Genomic DNA, 23,868 nt, shown 5'->3' on the forward strand with positions numbered 1-23,868 from the left:
TAACTACAAGCTTTTCTTTCTTGTTTTGTTTTGTTTGTCATTGATTTGTTGTTGTTTTGTTGTATATTGTTGCTTGGTTTTGCTCTGTCTTGTTTTTGTGCATGTTATTATCTCCACAGGTCTGGCTAAATAAGTTGGGCTGGATGAGCAATCTGGAGGAGAAAACAAGGAGATTCACTGGTTTTGATTGTTGCATTTAATCTATTGACAGTCAGGGTCATTATTGCTATATGTGGGTTTCTTGTCATTTTTCTGTTTGTGTTTAGTTTTTTTCTGGACTTTTTTGTGGTTTTATTGATGTCTTTCTTCTTCCTCAATTTCTGTGTTGTTTAGAATGCTGCTTTCCTTATATTTGTTTCTGAGTAATTCTATCCTGTCAGATACTCTCAGGTTTGCCTGTTATTGTTGTTCATATTCTGTCCATTATAATTGATTAATATGTGAATGGTGGTGGGATAGTGGAGAAGGTGAGGCAGTAAAAGAATAAGAATAAAATAAAAATAATTATAGTAATAATAACAGCAATCTGGAGAGACCAAAACATTTATAAAACTAAGAGGAAAATGTATTTTAAGTGGGGTAATCTTAATTAATACATTCCACTGAAATGTATTATATTAAGAAAAAGCAAGAGAGAGAACAAAGATATAATGAGTGGAATTGCAAGGAGAAGAGGGATATATGAGACAAAAGACCAGGGTGTGGCCTGCGTGTGAATGCTAATATCTTTTGTTATGGCAACATAAATGCTGGTATTTTGGTATACTCAGAGGAAAGGGAAAAAGCCTTTGTTTTTAGTATGTGCCAGGAATCTATAGGACTCCTATGTTTGGCTGGAGGGAATGCGTATTCTCAGGAGGCAGGGGGAAAGGACAGCATCAGAAGGCACTGGAAGAGGCCATAGAAGATAACTCCAAATATATGAGATTTATTGATGAGTAATATTTTTATGCTTCAAAAGTAAGTATAATATGGAAGAAGACAATTTAAGAAGAAAATCCAACCTCTTTGTAGGTGTGAAAGCTGCTCTCGGATTGTATTATTTTGTAGCATGTATGCTGTACGGGGGATACAGGCCAAACAGATAAGGAAGACACCAGAGAGAAAGAGGAGGAGCTGCAGTTAAAATTTTTAAAAAGTGAAATGCTAAGCTTGGGGACGGGTTATATCCATTCAGAGCTATCTCCCAGAGGTCAGCAATGGAAGTAAGAGGATTCTATGGTTGAGTTTCCTCAGGGACTGGGAAAATGTGTCTTTGTGGGGCAGGCATGCGGCTCAGAGAAGTGACTCTTACCAATGGTCTATGGTAAAGGGGAGTCTGTCAGCATGTGTTGCTGCTCTAAGACTTTAAAAAACAACAACTTGCATCTACTTTTTTGATATGCAAATGGTCACTTCCAGGAAGTGCAGGATGCCCCTGCAAGTGGACTCAGGCAGTCGCCAAGGAGCTCCCGTGCTTGTTTTCTGTTGGCCATCGTGACCGGCTCTCCTGATTCTTTCTAATTTCACTAATTATGGTAACTTCCTCAGCAAAACCAGTTATAGCAACTTGAAAATACCTCAATAATAAAACTAATAATCTTTTATATTAGTGGTTTTTCTAATTTTATCCTCTTACATTTAACTGTGACTCAATGATCACAGAAATACTATTTTTCAGTTTGCTTTTCTAGCACTTAGCTAGCATCAGGTGGGATATAATTTCTCATACTTATTAGGTAAATTAATTTGAGGAAACTTCATCTGACTATCAAGAGAGTATGTTTCTTTTTGCTACTTGTTACCCAAGGAAAGAAACGGAAAACAACGAGAGAAGATATGACTGAACACATTTAATGTGCATACCAAAGCATTTAATTAACAAGAAACATACCTAGAAGCACACCTGATGGTAGTTTGGAGGCATCTTCGTGGATCACCTTGCAATGCCATGTCACAAAGTAGGAGTTGCCTGTCATCCTGGTACTAATCCACTTACCAGCAGCTAGCTTGTGATGGCCTAGCCTAGGGTAACTGTGTCAACCTATAGATACCCTGACCCTATCTCTCTGCCAAAATGACTCAGGCTTCAAATGAGTAGTTTCACAAGCCTGCAAGGAATGAATATTTATAAAGACAACTTATGTCATGGTCATGTTCACATATCATCACCATCAGCTAAATCACCCAAGCAAACCAGAGCCATATCCTCTGATGAACAATCAGCTTTACTAAGAGCAGGGCTTAAGGTAAAGAGACACATGGGGGTAAATGAGACACAGCTGAATCTCACCAAATTGACCAAATGGAAGCACAAAATCTTTTTATTGTTTTCACAAAGAGAGGCATTTGACATATTGGATATTTAGGATTAATAGACTTCCTTTCTTTCAAGTTCAACCATTTACTGATTTCGTGTCCCTGAACAAGTTTCTTCTAATCTTGAGGCCTTGGTTTTCTTATTTCAAAAATGTTTTGAGGAGTATTAAGAAATAATGTATGTGAGTGTCTTTGTTAAAATGTAGATATAGGGGAGGAGGATAGAATGCCCAATGGGAGGAGTGTGCCAGTGGAGGGGCATACAAGCAGAGGAGCACACCAGAGGAGGAGGGCAGCCAGTTGCACATAATTTGCAGAAAACAGCACAGAGGAGTCACTGAAATGGATAATACAAGGACTTCTAGGAAGATGGCACCAATGTAGGGCTACCCGACTGCAATTCCCTCTGATTGGCCACTGGATCTGTAGGTGAGAGGACCAATTCAGGGAATTCAGACCCTGAGCCCTGGTCTCTCAGGGGCCTTTTGGCGGTATCCCACTCACCACAACACACATCCCCCTGAGTTTCCCCACACTTGAGGTCCATGCACTGTGATCCCTATTGTTTCCCAGCACCAGCAATACGTAGCTGGCTCCAGGGACTTGGTAGACTTATTCTTCTTAGCTTCTGAGAAAAAAAGACACAGGACTCCTTTCCTTGCCTGAGAAATTAGAACTCGGTATGTCAGGTTACTTGGTGACTTTCCCCGCCCCTGATGTGCTATCCAGGGAACACAGGGTCCCACTGGATCCCACTGACCTTAGCCAGACCATCTTCTGATCAGAAGCCCCTCCTCCCTGGGGCACCTACTGCAATAGCCTATATCCACTCTAGGACAATACCTAAGGAGGGGAGATTTCTGAGTTGTGCAGCAATTTACTATAAAGGGCCCTTCAGTTATAAACACAAATGATTGAAGGACAGCACTCTCCCTTTCATAATTTACTGGGTCAGTAAGGGCATCTGATAGCTTTTGTATACACCTCATGTCCCCCAACCACCGTAACCTCTGGAACACGCTTCCTACACCTCAATAATACCCACTATTCTGTAACTTCGCAAGTAAAAATGCATCTCCCATTACCTCTTGGCCACATCATTAAAAATTAATATACCTAATAAGAAGGCTTCCTAAGATTAATATTACTAACTAAAATATACACCCGAGCCCGTATATCCTATTTCTCTTATTTACCCAAGCAACATGCCCTCATCATTTGTACAGAATACCTTTTCTGGCACCTAGCTGATCCTGCTTTACTTATAAAGTGAGCCCCTCCTCCCTACAAACCACAGCAGCTGATGAAGCACCTCAGTTCATGCACAATGTGATGAAGACAACAGGCAACAACAACAGTTAACACCAGAAGATCTAGAAAAACAAAAATCACCCAAATGTCATAGTTAACACAGTAGAAGCAGGCCTTGAATCGCCAGATAGAGAATTCAAGAGAATGCTGTTGAGTGTCTTTCAAGAATTGGGGGCATAAATCCTGAAAACAGATGAAAATTGAGAGATACAACAATACTCACACAAAATGGAAATTCAATTAGCCTAAACACTCCAAAAAACACTATAGGACAAATTATCCAACTTTAAAGAAAAGGAGAAAATCATGAGAGCAGCTAGAGAGAAAAAAGCAGTCACATATACAGGTAAACAGATAAGAATAAGGTAAGACTTGTCCACAGACACCATGCAGGAAAGAAGAAATTGGAGCAACATAATCTGAAAGTTGAAAGAAAACAAATCAATCCAAGAATCCAGTAAAGCTCTTCCGCAAATTTGATGGAGAAATAGAAGTTTACTCAAATAAAGAAATATTTAAAGTATTCATAAAAGCAAAACCAGCATTACAAAAAAGACAATCCAGTTGTTTATGGGCAGAAAACAAACAACCAAAGCACACGAACATGAGCATCACAGGTTTTAACAATACCCCAAAACTAAAATGGAAAATAGCACCCAGAACATCACAGATCGGACCGAGGAAATAAGAAAAGAATAAACTCTTCACACATATACACCATCCTACAAACAGGGAAGATAGGGAAATATCAAACAAAATAGTAAGAGATGACATCTAATATGCAATTAGATTTGAGTATATTGAATGTTAATGGGTGAGACACACCCATAAAAGGACAAAGATTATCAGACTGGATTAGACAGCAAGATCTAGTGATCTGCTGCCTTCAAGGGACACATCTCAAACTCAACAACAAAATAGACTTAGAGTCAAAGGTTGGCAAAAAAATTACCAAGTTAATAGCAATAAAAAAAGCAGTATCAATCTCTGACACAATAGATCTAAGGTAAACAAGTATGGAGAAAAGACAATGGGCATTACATAATACTCAAGGGGTCAATACACCAGGAACATATAGCCATAATAAACATATGCACCCATAGAACAAGCCTCAAAATTCATCATCTAAATTCTCAGAGAGGAAAGAAGAAATCATGAGATCAAAAATTATAGTAGGTTATTTTAATACACCACTCCCAAAACATGTAAGAAACTCAATAAAGGAATGGAAGAGCTGAACAACACAATTGATCAACTTGACCTCATAGATATGAATAGAGTTCTCCATCCAACTGCAAAAATATACACATTCTTCTCCAATGCACATAGCTCATATTCTAGAATCAACCACATTCAACACATAGAGATCATTCAAGCCATCTTCTCTAACTACTGCACCATTAAGCTGGAAATCAATAATGGAAAGAATAGACAAATAAAGACAACAATTCACTTCTCAAAAAGTAATGGGTAATCAATCATCCAAGTAAGAGAGGAAATTAGGAAATTCCTAGAAACTAAAGAGAATTATCATACAACATACCAAAGCATATGGGATGCAGCAAAAGCATCAGAGGTCACTTTATCGCAATAAGGGCACAAATGACAAAAGAAGAGAGAATCACCTTCCTAACACAGCACCTCCAACAGTTAGAACATAGTCAAAAGCATAAACCTTCCAACAGCAAATGAAAGTAAATCATAAAAATTAGACCGGAGCTAAATGAACTGGAAAACAGAACCACTGGGGGGAAAAAATGAAAGCAAGAAGCTGGTTCTTTGAAAGGATCAACAAAAGAGAAAAGCTGCTAACAACGTTAGCAAAGGAAAAGAAGGAGCAGATGTCAATACCTAAAATTAGAGATGAAGCAGAGGAAGTCACAACAGACCCTAATAAAATAAAAAGATTAATAACACAGTACTACGGAATACTGTATGCTAACAAATTCAATAACTTGGAGGACATAGACAAATACCTAGAAAATCACTCCGTAAAGTGTATCATATGGACATTAAGAACGTGAACAGATCCATAGCAAAAAAAAGAAATAAATAAGGTCATCAAGAAACTCCCAACTAAAAAAGCTATGACCCAGATGGCTTCACAGAAGAATTCTACCAAGTATTCAGAGAAGAGCTAACACCAATCTTACATGGACTCTTCCAGAACATAGAAAGGGAAAGGAAACTCCCAAACACATTCTACGAATCCAGCATTACACTGATACCAAAGCCAGGCAAAGACCTCACAAGGATAAAAACTAGAGACTGTATCTCTCATGAATATAGATGCAAAAATCCTCAACAAAATCTTGGCCAATAGAACCCAACAACGTATCCAAAAAAATAATACTTCATGACCATGTGGGATTCATACCAAGGATGCAGGATAGTTCGACATTCAAAAAACAAGTAATGTAATCCACCATATTAACAAGAAAAGGAACAAGAATTATCAACTGATGCAGGGAAGAAAAGCATTTGATAACATCCAGCACCCATTCCTAAGAAAGACTCTCAAGAAGATAAATTTGGAAAGGACATTTTGCAATACAATAAAGGCTGTATACGAAAAGTCAATAGCCAATATTACACTCAATGGCGACAAGCTGAAAACATTTCCACTGAATAAGGGAACACGAAAAGGTTGTCCCTTATCACCACTTTTACTGAACATTGTGTTGGAAGTCGTAGCCAGTACCATAAGACAATGGCAAGAGACCAAGGGAGTACAACTGGGTAAAGAAGAAGTGAAACTTTCACTTTTTGCAGATGATAGATATGATTTTATATATTGAGAATTCCAAGGTGTCCACAATAGGATTACTAGACACAATAGAGGACTTAGATAATGTAGCAGGTTACAAGATTAGCAAACAGAAATCGATTGGTTTCTATATAGCAGTGATGGGAATATCAAAAAAGATATCAAGGCACAATAACATTCACAATAGCCACACAGAAGCTTAAATATTTAGGACTAAACCTAACCAAAAAAATAAGACTTGTACGAAGAAAAGTACAGGACATTTCTACAAGGAACCAGAAGGTATCAACACAAATAGAGGAACATCAGCTCACTCCCTGCGAGACATTTCTGAGGAGAAGCCACATGAAGCTACCCTGAGGCACTCAGAATTTCAGAGCTGAAGGAACCATGTGAAGACCCCTTCCAGCACTGAGATGCTTACAGAGCCACTGGATCCACAAGACCTCCAACCCACTGACCTGTGATCTTCCTGAATTCCACATCATTTCATGTGTTTCATGTGTCTGAAGAGGACTTTATAGATTGGTATCATACATATGGACTAATATCAGACTTATGACTTGATCTGGACTAAGCTGGGAGGTTTTCTCAATATTCAATTGCTCTTGTATATAAACCTCTTTCTTATACACATATGAGTCTCCCTGGATTTGTTTCTCTAGTCTGCCCGGACTAACACATGCCCATTACTGTAGCACAGTTTTAAAAAGCTGAGAATGAAAAATGCTGAAGAATGTATGATGAGATAGGAACTCATATCCACTACTGGTGCACTTGTAACTACATCCAGCCACTGTGGAAGGTGATGTGGCAATACCTAAAACAGATGGCAATTAAACTACCATGCGACTCAGATATACCATTACTGGGCATATACTCAAAAGAAATGAGGAAGATTCATGAGCAGACTTTTGCTGCCCCATGTTCATTGCAGCACAGGTCACAATAGCAAGAAGCTGGAAAGAGCCTGAAATCCCATCAATAGAAGAGTGGATAAAAGAACTCTGGTACATACACAAAATGGAATACTATGTATCGCTAAGAAGCAGCAATAAAACCATGAAACACTCAACCCACATGGAGGGATCTAGAAGGCATTATTACGCTGAGTGAAGTCAGTCAAGTACAAAAGGACAAATACTGTACAGTCCACTGTACAGTAAGAACAAACAGCAGAATGGGAACAAGCTCAAGCTTGTAGGCCAGCCAGTTTTCTGGCTGGGGACCAGACAGCCTGGGAAAGAGGAAGACCAGTTTCAATGTACCACACATAACTTGCTCCAGGTAAGCATAGTGGAGGTCCCTTGGCTGGACGACACCTCATGACATCTGGGATCGAGTAGATGGGGGAGAGGGGTGGATGCTCTCTACTAAGTGGTAGTCATGTGGCTCTGAGGTGAGGTCTCCCAGAGAGAGAGGCGGCCCTGTCAGAGGGATGAGGCTTACTAATGAGAGGGGCAGTACAAAAGTGGGGAGAAGGAATAGTCAAGTTTGCGGGTAACATCTGTAGAAGGGAGGTGATAGGAGGAGAGGCTGAGGATGCTCCTGGGAGCATTATGTGGGGATGGTCTTTAGTGTTGTGTGGTGAGTGGGCAGAATGGCCCAAGGGGATCTGGGGGTATCCCAAGAACACAGACTGGGAGCCATAGAGCACTGGGTCACTGAATTCTGCAACTTCTGACATGCTCCAGAAGCTATATCGATGAGACCTCCATGTGGGAACCCCACTGGGCTAACTGGATGCTACCTCAGACACACTTGTCACCTGAGGACTTAAGTAGAAAACACATGGTGTCAAAGGAAATGAAGCCAGGTGTAACAAAAGCGATGTATTCTTGGTTGGCAGACAAAAAAGATCTTGCTACATCAAGGCTCTACATGCTGTATTAAGAGGCATATTATTCTGGCAATCCTGTGACGGCCATTCTGTTATATTTTGCTTATGCTTGTGTATATTAGGGTGTATCTCAGAAGTGCACCTCTATTGGGGGTCACCCTCTTCAAATTGTGTTATTTGTTTGTTTCTCTGTTTTCAGGTAAATGAACCTGAACGTTAAGATGTTGAGACTATAGAGAAGAAAACATAACAAGGATTTGGGGGGAGGGGCGATAGGAAAGCGATGACATCAAGAAGCCCAGGAAGAAAAATTATGTTTGGAGACTGATTATGGAAGTAACTGCACAATCATGTTTGACATGATTGAACTATGAATGATATGACATGTGTATTATTTCCTAAGTTCCAGCAAATTTACAGCAACAAAAACATAAATCCAGGAATGAATTCTGGGCTCATGCTGAATCCTAGCGCCAACTTAAGAACAATTAGTTCTTATATCATGTCCGGCTGGATACTCATCTTCCTGAAATGATCTCTGAAGATACAGGTGCTACAGAAAAGTGTGGTGAAGAAAGTAGATGGTGCCCAGTTATCCAATGGAATATATTCTGAGTCCTAAAGGCTTGCATTCAAACAAGCAACCATCTAAGTGAGAGAAGTCAACAAAGTCCACACAGAAGTAGCAAACTATGTTGTGTGATTGAAAGATGACAATTACAAAATTTGAATATGGTGAAGAGAAAAGTATCAGAGATACATAAAATTATGAGGACACAAATTGTAGCAGGCTATGGAGGACAGTGGGTGCACCAAACCCATCTGAAGAGGATCTAGTCAGAACAAGTTGTGGGCAGATCCTCTCTAGCCACAGTCAAGGGTCATGAATAGCCTATCAGGCAAAGGTCATTGTATCTTTATTATGGTGAGTCGAACTCGATACTTGGCCAGTTGACCTGAACTTATATTTATTGACACGACCTGAATTTGTTCTGGGTCCAAGTACCTCTTAGATGTTCCTTGACAGAGATTCCTTCCCTGGATTCTTGAATGTTGTATTTTTGTCTTTACACTAATATTACCTTATCATGATCAATATGATCAAATCCTTACTAATATGATCAAGTCCTTAGTGTGATTTGGTTTTTATTGTTTTCTGTTGGGTTTCCCAGCTGGAAAGCAGAGGAGGGGTGGATGTATAATAATAATAACGGATACAAGGTGTTATAGGGAATGCAGGGGTGGGGGTGGGAAATAGGGAGGGAAAGGGAATTTGAGGAGTAAATCATGAAGGCAAGAGGAGGGAGGGAGCTCTAGAACTGATTGTGATTGCACAACTCATTTTAAAGACAATATAACCATGGGAGGGGGTGGGGGGTGGAGGATGCTCTAAGATAAATGTGGTGCTGATTGTACAATTTCCCTTGGTATGACTGAACAATTGAACTATTCAACTGTATGATATGTAAATTATGTGCCAATAAAACTGTTGAAAAATTTAGATATAATATTCTATTTGGTAGATGCCTCAAGGCTGTTCAGCATACTTATATTGTGTTCAATTCTTATGTAATAGATTGTCAAAGAGATATTATTGTTAATTTCCATAGAATTAAATCTGGCTTATGACAATCTCATGTGTTAAAGAGAAGTGTTACTGAAAATAGGGATAAATTATTTTGTCAATAGCAGTAGAAAGACTTTAACATCTTTTCTAATACTTAACACCCTTCTCTTTTTATTAATCTACTAGTCAAATATCACCATCATGAAAAACATTTAATTATCTGTTATTCATTTATTTGGTAAACATTTGTCAAGTACTCAAGTGGAAGAATACGCTGGATAAGCATAAGTTAATTAATAAGTATAAAAAGGAAGATAAATCAAACTCAGAATTAGTTATAATGAACAACTGAAGACTGTGCTTACAAATGTTACATGAGTAATTCCTTGACCTGGTATGATGTCAGATCTGGATACCTATGTAATTCCTCATCCTATTTAATGCTTATGAATGAATTCATTTTATACTTATGTAGCCTTACTTATGTAGCATAACAGAAATATCAGAAGTGATATTTAGCAAGCATATTTAGCTTTAGCAAACATAAATATATTTCTTCACAATTATGAAGTCTAGAAGTTCAAATTCCAGGTGCTAACTCTAGGAGAAGGCTCTCTCTCTGTTCTGGAGGAAAGTCTGTCTTTCGAATTTTAGTTCTTGCCGTCTCTCTTTCCTCATTTTTGCTAAGTTCAATTGCTTAGTCTCTTTTATATATCAATAGAGATTGACTCAAGATGCATCCTACAGTAACACTGCCTCATTAATATAACAAGGAACAAAATCAAATTCTAAATCAAACTCTGCCATAGAGTTGATGCCTACTAATAGGGCCCTTATTAGACAGGGTAAAACTCCCCGCTGTGGATTTCTGCGCCTGTAACATTGTACAAGAGTAGAAAGTCTCATCTTTCTCCTGTGTAGCAGTGGTAGTTTTGAACTGCTGAACTTGTGGATAGCCGGCCAACACATAGCACCAAGCCGCTAGGGAACGCATTCCCAAAAAAGTTTGTAACCACAGGCAGAGGCATTAGGATTATCAGCACATATTTTTAGGAGGGAGACACAATTCAATCTATAACTACTATCATCTAACAAATAAGAACTCCCTGTGTGGAGGAGCACACTATTTCAATGAGACCTAAGGTTAGCAGTCTGTTGAGGGCTCCTGGGATTGGCAGGCGAAATAACCAATTTTCAGTGAACCCCACACAGGATCCAAGTTCAGCAGTAGAAGTCTGATCGCTTCCATATACTATCAATTTAAATGAAACCTCCCTCAATCTTCAATTGTACCAAGGCTGTGACTAGATTAAGGAGGTGTATTTATTCCACAACTGCTTGATTGCTTCACAGGAGATCCGATCAGGGAATGGACCACATTATGTTAGATCATCTCATGGGAGAATCCTGACTCACAAAAGTTTATGCAAATCCTAACTATCGCACCCAGTGAAGAGAAAAGAAATAACATTACTGGGTGGCTTTAACAAATAGAAATTTTTTTATCCACCGTAAGAGCCCCAATTTCAGATGTCAGCCCTAGGGGAAGACTCATTCTGTTGGCCTGTGGGAAGGTCTGCCTCCTTTCAGCTTCTGTTCCTTGGGTTCTTGCTGATCAGCACAGGGCACGGAATCTAGCTTCTACCACATCTGCTTGCTTAATCTGCTTGTTTATATTTGAAACATAACAAAGTAAACGCATTTCCAAATAGAATTATTTGGAAATGATTAGGTGTAGGGGTTAGGGTTTATAACATGATTTGTGCGTGTGCGTGTATGTGTGTGTGTGTAGAGGCAGTAATTCAATCTCTAATAATATAATAATGTTTTACTCTAAAGCCAATGCTTGACCCTGCCCTTCCTCCCTGCATTTGCTTGGGCAGAACTGCTAGGACTGTTAGCTATGTCTAGGAGGGTACTACTATTAGAATATGGCCCCTTGAGAAGCTAGACAATCAGTTCTTGTTAAACGCTCTGCTTTGGAGTAGCTACTTGGGAATGAAAGTTCCCTGAGTAAATAGAAATAAATATTTATTGTGAGAGTCATAGGGGCAGTACAAAAGTCTTGGGGGGGGGGGCATTTTTATGACAAGAGTCAGAATTTAAGCTCACGGGGATCGGGGATCAAGCAATTTTATGGCACAATTCAAATGTGTGAAACTCATTTGGATTTTTATGATCACTTATATAAATTTAATTATATAAATTAAATAGAAAAGACCAAAAAACTAATTTGGCTGAAAAATGTAGGCAAATAAATGATATTATCATTCTTTAAAGTCTCTCTCTCTCTCTCTCTCTCTCTCTATCACACACACACACACACACACACACACACACACTCACACAAATAAAACAATCAGAATGAACAAGAAGCAAGCTGTCTTCCTTTACTGATTTCCTGAATTATGTTAGTGGGAAGAGTGAATTTTATGCTTTCACCCATACAGATGTATTTGCTAAGAGTTGGAATTGATTAAATAGCAATGAGTTTGTGGTTTTTTGTTTTGGTGTTTGTTTTGGTTTGCTCTTTGTTGTTGCTGTTATTCATGCAAAGATTGCAGCAGTGTGAAGGTTTGGCTGTAATTAAAACCTCGTATTATTACCCTTTCATTCCCTACTAAAAAAGAAAACCTATAGACCACTAAAACCTCTGACCAAAAAATCTTCTCTTTTGGTTAACTTTTATGCCATATTATCCTGCATTGATGGGAAAAGAAAAGAATTTATGTATACAGATGACTTGAATGCATCTATCTCACCAATAATACATTTCTAAAGGTCAGAGATAGCCTCATGCATGCTTCTTTTATTTGTTTAATTTCCTCATGATACATCATTGTCTAAGGAATCATGCCCGACTCCTCTCTCCCACCTTGTTTTCAAATCTGGTAACTACTACTTGTATTTCTAAATGACAAGGAAGCTGGGTGTAAACTTTGACATGCTGAGAAAAAACACAAACTGACAGTTGGAAGATACAGAAAGAGCAAGGCATTGTCTATTTCTCCCTCATCCCTAATGTCATCCCCTCTGTGTCCACCCTGTGTAGGCAATCATGATAAAGAAACTAACAGACATTTGAGAGATTCTGACAGGCATCATGGGCGCAGCCACTGAGTCACCATGAGTGATGGCGCTTGATATGACAGTGTCAGAGCCATTGAGGGTGGCTCCAGGACATGCAAAGTTTGGTATATGTCACTTCCAATACTTATCACATCCCAGCTCCAGAATGGTGACCAAAATAGACAGAGCCAGCAGAAAGTGTTCACAGAATTTAAAAAAAGAATCCTTCCCTGGTCAATTAATGTCACCAAGTCACAAAAATGTGCAACCAGCAACCCAGAAAAAGACTGCAGCTGAGAGAGACCAAGACGGAAAAGGCAGGAATAGGCACAATAGTTCACTATGCGTTATCGTGCTTGGAGGTTATCTTGTTTGGAAATAGGAATGTAGATGTTGTTGTTGTTGTTATAAGATTGAGGTCACACAATATAAGTTGGGTTCTAAAGCGAATGATTCTGAGTTTAAGGAGACCAGAATAGACACCGACACACATATAGAAGGGTGGGTTCTTCAGAGAAGCAAAACCAAAGAAGCACACACACGCACACACAAACACCATACACACACGTGTATATGTGTGCATATGTATGCCACGACTGGAAAATGGGCAATATCACCACCAGGGGGTGACTAGAACAACCCAGGGGGGCTGTAAATGCAGACCCTTTAACTTTGTCAAGTATTATGGGCATTAAGTATGAAAGTGTATGATTTCCAGGGAGGTCCTGAGGAACATATGATGTATACGTATATGCATAGGTATACATGTTGGAGCCATCAAGTCTGCTCCAACCCATATTCCTGCCCAATCCTGCGCCACCCTCACAATGGTCCCCATGCCAGAGCCCATTATTGCAGCCACTGTGTCATCCATCTCCATGAGGGCCGTTCTCCCTTTCCCTGCCCCTCTACTTTACCAAGCATGATGTCCTTCTCCAGGAACTGGTCTCTCATGAAAACATGTCCAAAATATGTAAGGCAAAGTTTCCTCATCTTTGCCTTTCAGGAAAATCGTGGCCATGCTTCTTCCAAGACAGATCTGTTTGTTGTTTCAGCAATCCATTGTACTATCCGTATTCTCCTCCGGCACAATCCAAATGCATCGATTCTTCCTTGGTCTTCCTTATTTGATGTTCATCTTTCACATGCTTTTGAGGCAGTTGAAAACAGCATGACATGGAGCAGGCTTACCTTAGTCCTCAAATTAACACCTTTGCCTTTGAAGCCCCTAAAGAGGTGTTGTAAATCAGATTTACCTAATGTCTTTTCATCTCATGACTTCTGCTTCCTTGAGCATTGATTGTGGAACCAAGCAAGACAAAAATCCTTGACAATTTCAGTCTTTTCCCACTTATCATGATGTTACCTATTGGCTCAGTGGTGGGGGGTTTAGTCTTTTTTATACTGAGCTGTAATCCAGAGCCAAGGCTGCAATGCTTAATTATCATCAGCGAGTGCTTCAAATTTTCGGCAAGCAGGTTTTGTCAACTGAATCTTAAATATGATTAATAAACGTTCCTCCAATTCTGACCACTTTAGTCTTCATATAATCCAACTTCTCTGATGATTTGCTTAGCATACCAATTCAATAAGTATGGTGAGAGGATACAATCCTGGTCCACACTTTTCCTGATTTTAAACTAGGCAGCATTCCCTTGTGTTTTCCCAACTGCCTCTTGATCTGTGTAAAATTTCCATATGCTCAGGTCCTGCTCAATGTTTATCTAGTATAAACCACTACCATTCCGTGATGGGGTGTGGCTGTGCAAGTCCAACTCTATGGCTCAGTGGGTCAGACAATACCCAGTTCACCATGGCAGCTCAAGCTAACTGTGATTTGATAAACAGTGGTTAAGCATTCATTTCCTACTGAGGGTTAGTAACAAGACAAAAACTGTTTCTGAAAAGGCAAGAAGTTATTTTCAAAGATAGCAGGCTACTTTTACTCTAAAATAAGGTGACCAGATTTTAACATTGGTAAAGCTGGACAAAAGCAGGACACCACTGATAAAACTCATATCCTGGCGAAATAGCCACATGGCAGCCAAAAACTGTGTACCCTAGCTTGTCGTGTATTCTTTCCAAAAATCAGGACTTTTTAAAAACGCTGCGGGATGCCGGAAAAATTGTTAAAAATTGGGACTGTCCCACCAAAAGTGGGACGTCTGGTCACCTTACTCTAAAACCCTAAGGTCTGGGCTATTAGTCATCGATAAAGGCCTGCCCAAACCACCAAACAGTATCTGTGTCTTCTACCGACACTTGTAACACCGATGAATTCGTTTGATCATATGGGCCAAGTGGCAGAGCAGTTTCCATGATGCAATAAATATTTTACAGAGTCTTCTCTTATTCTGGGCCCCATTCAAAACTCGCAGTTTTGGGGTCACCCAATAACCCTCTGGACAGCTTTACCTGGGAAGCTGTAGTGCTAAAGCTATTTTCTTGCATCTCCCTGAAGTCCAGTGATGAAAGGAACTCCTCCCAGTAGACAGAGCATTGTGACCAAATGAGGGATATGCTGCCTACAAAGCCCAAAGATGCCCACCAAGTTTTAAACTTCCTTTTTAGTCATGAGAGGAATTGACTTATAGTCACTTAATATGGACCTTTAACCCATAATTCCTTATATGACATATTATGATTCTGAACGTCACACACCTGTGGCGATAGCCCCATTTTGAAGGACAATTTTGACTGTAGTAATGGACAGGAATGGGGTGGGAGTAAAACTTGACTTTAGTAGAGAGTGTACACCAAGGCACACCCATTGCTTCCTTGAGAACATCTTTGACCTCACCTTTGTAGAACCCATGAACCAGCATTGGGAGTGTATGTGTTTAATAAGGTTATGTCTTTTTTTCTATTTTTTAAATGATTATAAGTATCCTTTATTGTCTCTTGTGGTGCTTTTTGCCTTGAAGTCTATTTTATAAGAGATTAATACTGCTACTCCTGATATTTTCTGGCTGCCATTAACTGTGTAAATTTTCTCCATCCCTGTTTCAAAAGCCTTTTTTCTTTGTGCTAACAGTGTGTGTTAGGCAATACATTGTTGGGTCTTATTATCTAATCCAGTGTGTTACTCTCTGTCTCTTGATTGATTTATTTAATCCATTGACATTCAGTGTCATTATTGATATTTGGGGGGTTGTTGCTGTCATTTTGCTGTATGTTTAAAATTTTATTTTGTGGTATTATTAGTTTCCTTGTTCTTCTACTTCTGTGCTGTTTGGGGCATGTTTTCATGTATTATTTTCTGGGTGTAGTTGACCTGTACATTGCACTTGGGTTTTTCTGCTGTTGCTGATTTTGTCTGAACTGTTCCTGTTAGTATATATATATATTTAATGCTTGTCTTACTTTTACCATGTAGCTAGCTGAGAGAAATTACTGAGAGCTGAATGAAGGTCAAACATTATAGTGGGTGGGACAAGAGGAGAGTAAAATAAAGTAGAGAAAAGAATGAGGAGGCAAAAGAAATTTATAGAGGTAAAAATATAGGCATGTATATATATATAAAATATAATGATAGGGATATAGGCCTATGTACATACACTTATATGTTGTGTCATTTATATGTTATAAGGTAGCAGAAGGGCATTGGGATCTCTACTCAAGTCCTCCCTCAATGCAAGAACACTTTGTTCTAATAACCTGGCATTCTGTGTTGCTCACCTTCCCAACATGATCACTGAAGACAAAATGGAGCAAAAGCAAATATGACAAAGAAAGTTGATGGTGTCTTGCTATTAGAAGATATAGCATCTGGCATATTAAAGGCTTGAAGTTAAACAAGCAGCCATCTAGCAGGGAAGCAACAAAGCCCACATGGAAGCAGCACAGCAGCCTGTGTGATCATGAGGTGTCTATGGGATCAGTTATCAGGCATCAGAAGACCCAAAACAATTATAATGATGTGAACAAGGGGGGTTATAGTGGAGACCCAAAGCCCATCTGTAGACAATTGGTTATCCCCTCATAGAAGGGTCGCAAGGAAGGGATTATTCAACCAGGGTGCAGTAAAGCACAGATGAAACACACAACATTCCTCTAGTTCTTTAATGTTTCCTCCCCTCTCTCCCACTTCTGCCTTACAAACCTCAGTTCTGCCTTACAAATCTGGCTAGACCAGAGCATGTACACTGATACAGGTAAGAACTCTCAACACATGGAATCCAGTACAGATAAACCCCTCAGGAACAATAATGGGAGTAGAGATGCCAAGAGGGTAGAGGGAATGTGGGGAGGTGGGGGGGAAGGGGGGAAACAATATAACACCCCACCCCAGGGGATGAGCAACAGAAACGTGGATGAAGGGAGACAGTGGATGGTATAAGATATGAAAATAATAATTTAAAATTTATCAAGGGTACAAGAGGGTGGGAGGTGGAGAGGGAGGTAAAAAAGAGGAGCTGATACCAAGGACTCATGTTGAAAGAAAATGTTTTAAAAATGATGATGGCAACATATGTACAAATGTACTTGATACAATTGATGTATGGATTGTTATAAGAGTTGTAGGAGCCCCAATAAAATGATTTAAAAAGAAGAGACTAATTTACCACAAAAAAGAGGAGAATATATATATATATAATTATATGCTAGAAATTATCTATGGCTAAAAATTTGTGTACAGGTGAAAATTTGGAAATTTGGCAAGTGGTGGACTGTGATAGGTTTATTGTGCCAACCTGGTCAAGAGGAACATATGGAACTTATCAGGTCACAGTTGATTGAAAGGCAAAGAGATAAATGGCACTGCAAGGCCCGCCCCTCCCCAACCCCTCTCTCTTGCTCTCTGGTGATCATAGCGAGCTGGAGTGTGCTATTGCTTTAGCTTGTTCTCTCCATCAACCTGTGAGCTACTACCTGTGGGCGAGGCCAACCCATGGATTGTGTCGCTAGAAATTGAGGCTGCTGGTCCATACATTGCTTGAGCTTGTGACTAGTGGATCCTGTCACCTTGCATTGCTTGTGTTTGATATCCCATCTGGGCCTGCTTTGCTAAGTTCCAGAACTACTGACTGTTGGTGACCCACTCTGCTTCTTGCTGCTTGCCTTGCCCAAGGGAGGACTCTGTTGTGTGCTTCCTTAACCTTGGATCTGGCGGCCATGGGAGTTGAAAGATTACCAGTGTATCAACTATTCCACGGAAGTGAGTTGAACTGAACCCTCTGCACTACTGTGTGGATTAATTAGCTGTTATATTCCTTCTCACTGTACAAACCTATATATCTATCTATCTGTAAAAGTATGTGTCCTGGTCTCGTTTCTCTAGAAAACCCTACCTAATACTGGGCATGACTAAAAATAACAAGAAACAGCTGCAAACATCAATTAATAGTGGAACTAATAATGTATAAAGTATGAATCTAGGAAAAGTAGAAGTTGTTAAAAATGAAATGGAATGTATAAACATACATATTCTAGGATTTTGGTAAGCTGAAATGTATGGATATTGGCCATATAGAATCAGAATATCATATGGTTTACTATACCCAGAATGACACAATTAAGAGGAATCGTGTTACATTTATCATCACAAAGGACATTTCAAGATCTCTCTTGAAGTATAATGCTGTCTGTGATAATTTAATGTCGATTCAAACACAAGGAAATCCAATCAATACAACTATTATTCAAATTTATGCACCATGCACTAAAGTTAACGATGCAGATGTTGAAGAATTGTGCCCGAAGACTTCAGTCTGAAATCAATCAAACATGTAATCAAGATGCATTGATAATTATCGGCAATTAGAATGAAAAACTGGGAAACAAAGAGGAAGGAACAGTAGTTGAAAGCATGGCCTTGGTGATAGAAAATAAGCTGGCGATCACAAGGGACAATTTTGCAAAGCCAACAACTTGCTCATAGCAAATACATTTTTTCAACAACACAAAACGTGACAATTCACCTAGCCTTCTCCAGATGAAATACTCAGAAATCAAATTGACCACATCTGTGACAAGAGACCAAGGAGAAGCACAGCTAAAATGAGGTCAGGGCCCAACTGTGTTTAGGTTCAAGCTGTTTTGCCCTCTATTGTACACATGGTTGTTATGAGTCAGAGTGACTTAGACAGCACCTAACAACAATAAATTCAGATTGCAGTAGAAGAAAATTATAACACTCCATAGAAGCCAGAATGCAATCTTGAATATATCCTACATGTATCTTTGGAACATCTCAATATCTCAGATTTGATGCAATAAACACTAAAAGTAGAAGACCCCATGAGCTGTGGGATGATATAAAAAAATCGCACATGAAGATAGCAGAAGGTAATTAATAAAAGAAAAGAAAACACCAAAGTGAATACCAGAAGAGATTCTGAAACTTGCTCTTAATTATAGACTAGCTGAGGCACATGGAAGAAATTACATAGTCAAAGAACTGAACAGAAAAATCTCAAAGGGTAGTTGAATTAAAAAGTATAATAAAATGTGCGAAGAACTTGAGTTAGAAAACCAAAAAATAAGAACATCCTTAGCATAACTGAAGCTGAAAAAAAAAATCAAGCCTCAAGTTACCTTAGTGAGAGATTCTATGAGAAAAATATTGAATGATGCAGGAAGTTAAAAAAAATAGAAAGAATACACAGAGTCACTGTATCAAGAAGGACTAGTCAACACTCGAACATTTCAAAGGTAGCATATGATAAAGAAGTAATTCCAAGCTGCACTGAAAGCATTAGCCCCAACCAGGGCTCCCGGCATTGGTGGAATACCAATTTAAATATTTCACACTGGAAGCACTCACTGGTCTAAGTTTGGAAATCTAGAAGATAGCTACTTGGCCAACTGACTGGAAGAGATCCATATTTGTACCCATAATAAATAAAGATGATCCAAAAGAATGTAGAAATTGTAGAAAAGTATCATTGATAAAACAGGCAAGTAAATTTCTTATGACGATCATACAACAACAGTTGCTATGGTACATTGGCGGGGAGCTGCCAGCAGTTCAGGCTGGATTCAGAAGAGGATATGGAACAAAGAATATCATTGCTGATGTCAGATGGATCTTGGCTGAAACAGGTAATACCAGAAAGATATTTATGGTTTTATTGACTGTGCAAAGACATTTGACTGTGTTGATCATAACCAACTATGGATAGTCTTGAGAAAAATAAGATCTCCAGATTATTTCATTGTGCTCACGCACAACTTGTACATGGATCAAGAAGCAGTTGTGAAAACAGAACAAAGGAATAATGCATGGGTTAAAATCAGGAAAGTTCTATGTCAGGGTTGTATCCTTTCACCATACTTATTCAATCTGTATCCTGAGCAAATCATCATAGAAGCTGGAGTATATGAAGAAAAAATTCTACTCGGTGATTTCTTCTTGGAAGAATGTTCTCACGGTCTAGAACATGTACTCTCCAACCCCATAGCAAATCCCAAGAAGTGTGTCTGCCTCTCAGACCACAGTGAGCTGACTTGCCTTCTCTTTCGGTATTTCCACCCTCTACTGGAGAGCAGGCCTTCAGAACTGGAAAAGCCCCACCACTCAAGGCAAATTCTCATTTTTGTGAAAAGAGCTCTAGAAACATATTTCTTATGGAAATTATTCAAGCTTTATGATCAGAAATTTGACCCTACCTATGTACTCAAACCCTATAATTTTGTATTCTTTATGATGAGTGAGTGGTTTCATACCAACTGGAACTTTGGAAATGGCTCATCCCTGATTTCAGTGTAGGAAGAAACGAGACATTGATGAGGATGTAGTGTAAAACCTATTACTAGCTCTAGGGGCAGAAATAATCTCCAACATTGTCACCTTGTTCACATTTTATAAAATGATAAAGTACAAAATGTTTAAATACATCACTGATTTGCCACTAATAGGTGTGGCTATGTAAGTTTAACTGACAGTTCAGAAGCTTGAAGTATTGATTTTACTGTCTAATGGTTGAGAGAGATGTTATCTTGATTAATTAGAATTCAAAAACAAATGCATTTTCTATGAGGTCTCCTGTGGCATTACCATGGGGGCGAAATGTACTTGTGTCTTTAAAATGCCCAATACCTAAAAGGATAGGGCAGGGAAAAATAAAATCACCTCTTTTGCCACTATTTTGAGGGGATAAAAATGTCTGTGAGTATTAAACCTTCACAAGCAGATATGAGCTTATTGACATAAAGTTGGGGGTGCCCATCTTTTTATTCTTCTCAGTGCACTAAATGCAACCTTAAATTCTGAAATGAAAAACAGGAAGTACCACCAAATACACAGCTTTCACCCCACCTACATGCTGTAGGCTTTCTTTTACTGGGTGGGTCTAAATGCCGTAGTTGAGCTAGTAATTAGAGAAGACAGATTATGTGAAGAAGAATATGAAGGATTGGAGGAAGGTTTAACAACCTGCAATATGCAGATGATACAACCTTGCGTGCTGAAAGTAAGGAGGACTTGATGCGCTTGCTGATTAAAATCAAAGATTGCAGATTTCCATATGGATTACAACTCAATGTCAAGATGACCTAAATCCTCACAACTGGACCAATAGGTTACATCATGATAAATGGAGGAAAAGTTGAAATTGTCCAGTATTTTGTTTGACTTAGATTCACAATCGTTGTTCAAGGACGCATCGGTTAAGAGATCAAACAGTGCATTGTACTGAGTAAACCAGCTGCTCTTTTGAGTATTGAAAAGTGTGTGTGTGTGTGTGTGTGTGTGTGTGTGTGTGTGTGTGTGTACTTTGAGGACTAATGTGAACCTGGTTTAAACCATGGCATTGTCAATTACCTCCTGTGAAAGTTAGACATTCAATAAGGAAGACAGAAAAAGAACTAATGCATTTGAATTAAGGTGCTAGCTAAGAATATTTGAAAGTACTGTGGACGGCCAAAAGGACAACCCATCTGTCTTGGAAGAAGTACAACCAGAATGCTCCCAAGAAGCAAAGGAGGCGAGACTCTGTCCCGTGTACTTTGGACACATCAGCAAGGGAGACCAGTGCCTGGAGAAGGACATCATGCTTGGGAAAGTTGAAGGGCAGCAAAGGAAGGAAGGCCTTCAGCACTATGGATCAGCACATTGGCTGCAACAAAGGCTCAAGCTTAGAACAATTGTGTGAAGAGCGCGGGATGGGCTGTATTTCATTTTGTTGGACATAGGGTTGCTTTAAGTCTGAATCAACTTGAAGGCACCTAAGAACAACAACAAATATGACAGCGACTCTGCCATCCTGCAGATTGGTAAATAGTCAGGGATGAGGTAAAGTATAATGCCATCTCTCTATTTGCAATCAGGGCACAATTTCCAGAAACTGGAATTTTTGCCAAGCTAAATTTCTTTTAGTAGACAGTTTTTTCCCCAGACCATTTTATTCGGAGCTATCCAGACATCATACCATTCCATAGTTTAATCATATTAGTCGGTGTTGTACAATTGCTACCAAAATCATTTCAAAACATTGTCTTCCTTCTTGAACTCCTTGATATTACTCCCCTTACTTGCCCCAAACTTACGTCCCAGGAACTCTTATTCTAGTTTGTCTCTATGGTTTCACCTCTCCTGGGTTTCACATACTGGAAAGCATATAAAAATGCATATCATAGAGTCAAGAAGGCTACCAACAATGACAAAATACAATGGAGACAAACCCTAATATGAAATATATATATATATATATATATATATATTAAAAACCAGATCAAGCCCATAGTGTATCATAAGAGAGATCTGTTACAAAGTTGTAACCATTCAATTCAGATTTATAAGTTTAATGTACTGTAGTCATCTCTCCAATACTCTCTGTCTGATAACCAGGCTATTCCCATCCCTCAATTATGATTAGAGCGGTATCATCAGAGACTTATTCCCTGTGTAGATTCTGCCAATAAATATGGGACTTACACTGTCATCCATAGCCTTCTGCACACCAGAATCTCACAATTTAAGCTCTGACATTATTTTCTCCTTCAAATTTGGGTTATATAATATATAGTACTTGAACCAGGAATAGTGGTGTGCTTCTTTTATGTGGGCTTAGTTGACGTCTCACTTAGATGGATGCTTGTTTGAAAACAAGCCTTTAAGACCCCAGATGATATTTTTTCTGATATCCAAGCACCATCTCATTTCTTCACCACACTTTTCTATAACACTCATATCTTCTGTGTTCCTTCATGAGGGAAAGTATTGAGATTGGTGATGGATTAAGTGCGAACCCAAAATTCATTCCTGAGACTATTTTGTTTATCTGCCTCTGGTTCACCTTTCTTAATTTATGATAGAGAATATTATCATTGCCCTGAAGCATAAGGAGCTTCTGTTTGTAGTATCATTGATTAGCCTAGGATATTAATTTTAAAACATTACTGAGAGAGGAAGATTAAACAAGTGTAGACTAGATACAAATCGCAGTACATAGATTATTAATTTGTACAAAATAAATCCTTATATGACTGCATGCTATTTGCACAAACAATGGGAGTAAGTGGTCAGGCAAAAATTATAATAACATCCACTGACAATGCCAAACACGTGTCTGCCAGAATAATACATATTTTCATACAGCAAGTAGATAATTCAAATACATGTTAGTCTACCTACCAATACTTTTTAGTATGAATGTCTTCTGCTTCTTCATATACCATGCAGCTTCAGTCCTCTGGTTGCAGGTATGTTGGAGCCCAATTCACCTAGTGGGGTTTTCACATTGCATCTCTCTGGTATGTCTTTGGAGCGTACTGTGCACCTTGAAGAACTAGGGTTCAATGTCCCAGTGTTCTATGGCACATGGCCTGGGTTTCCATGGGTTATACAGAAACTCGGGCCAATGTGGCTTATTAGAAGCATGTTACCAGGCATACTGTCCCCTTAGGGCCCTTCAAAGTATTGTTCAATTTTTCCACACTAGGACATTGATCCCCAACCCCCTTTTCTTTTTTTAAAAAATCAATTTATTGGGGCTCATAAAATTCATCACAATACATAGATCAATTGTGTAAAGCACATCTATACATTTGTTGCCCTCATCATTCCCAAAATTC

Source organism: Echinops telfairi, unplaced genomic scaffold (genome assembly GCF_000313985.2).
Source record: "Echinops telfairi isolate 266 unplaced genomic scaffold, ASM31398v2 ScPeMD7_70;HRSCAF=299, whole genome shotgun sequence".
Classification (NCBI taxonomy): Eukaryota; Metazoa; Chordata; class Mammalia; order Afrosoricida; family Tenrecidae; genus Echinops; species Echinops telfairi.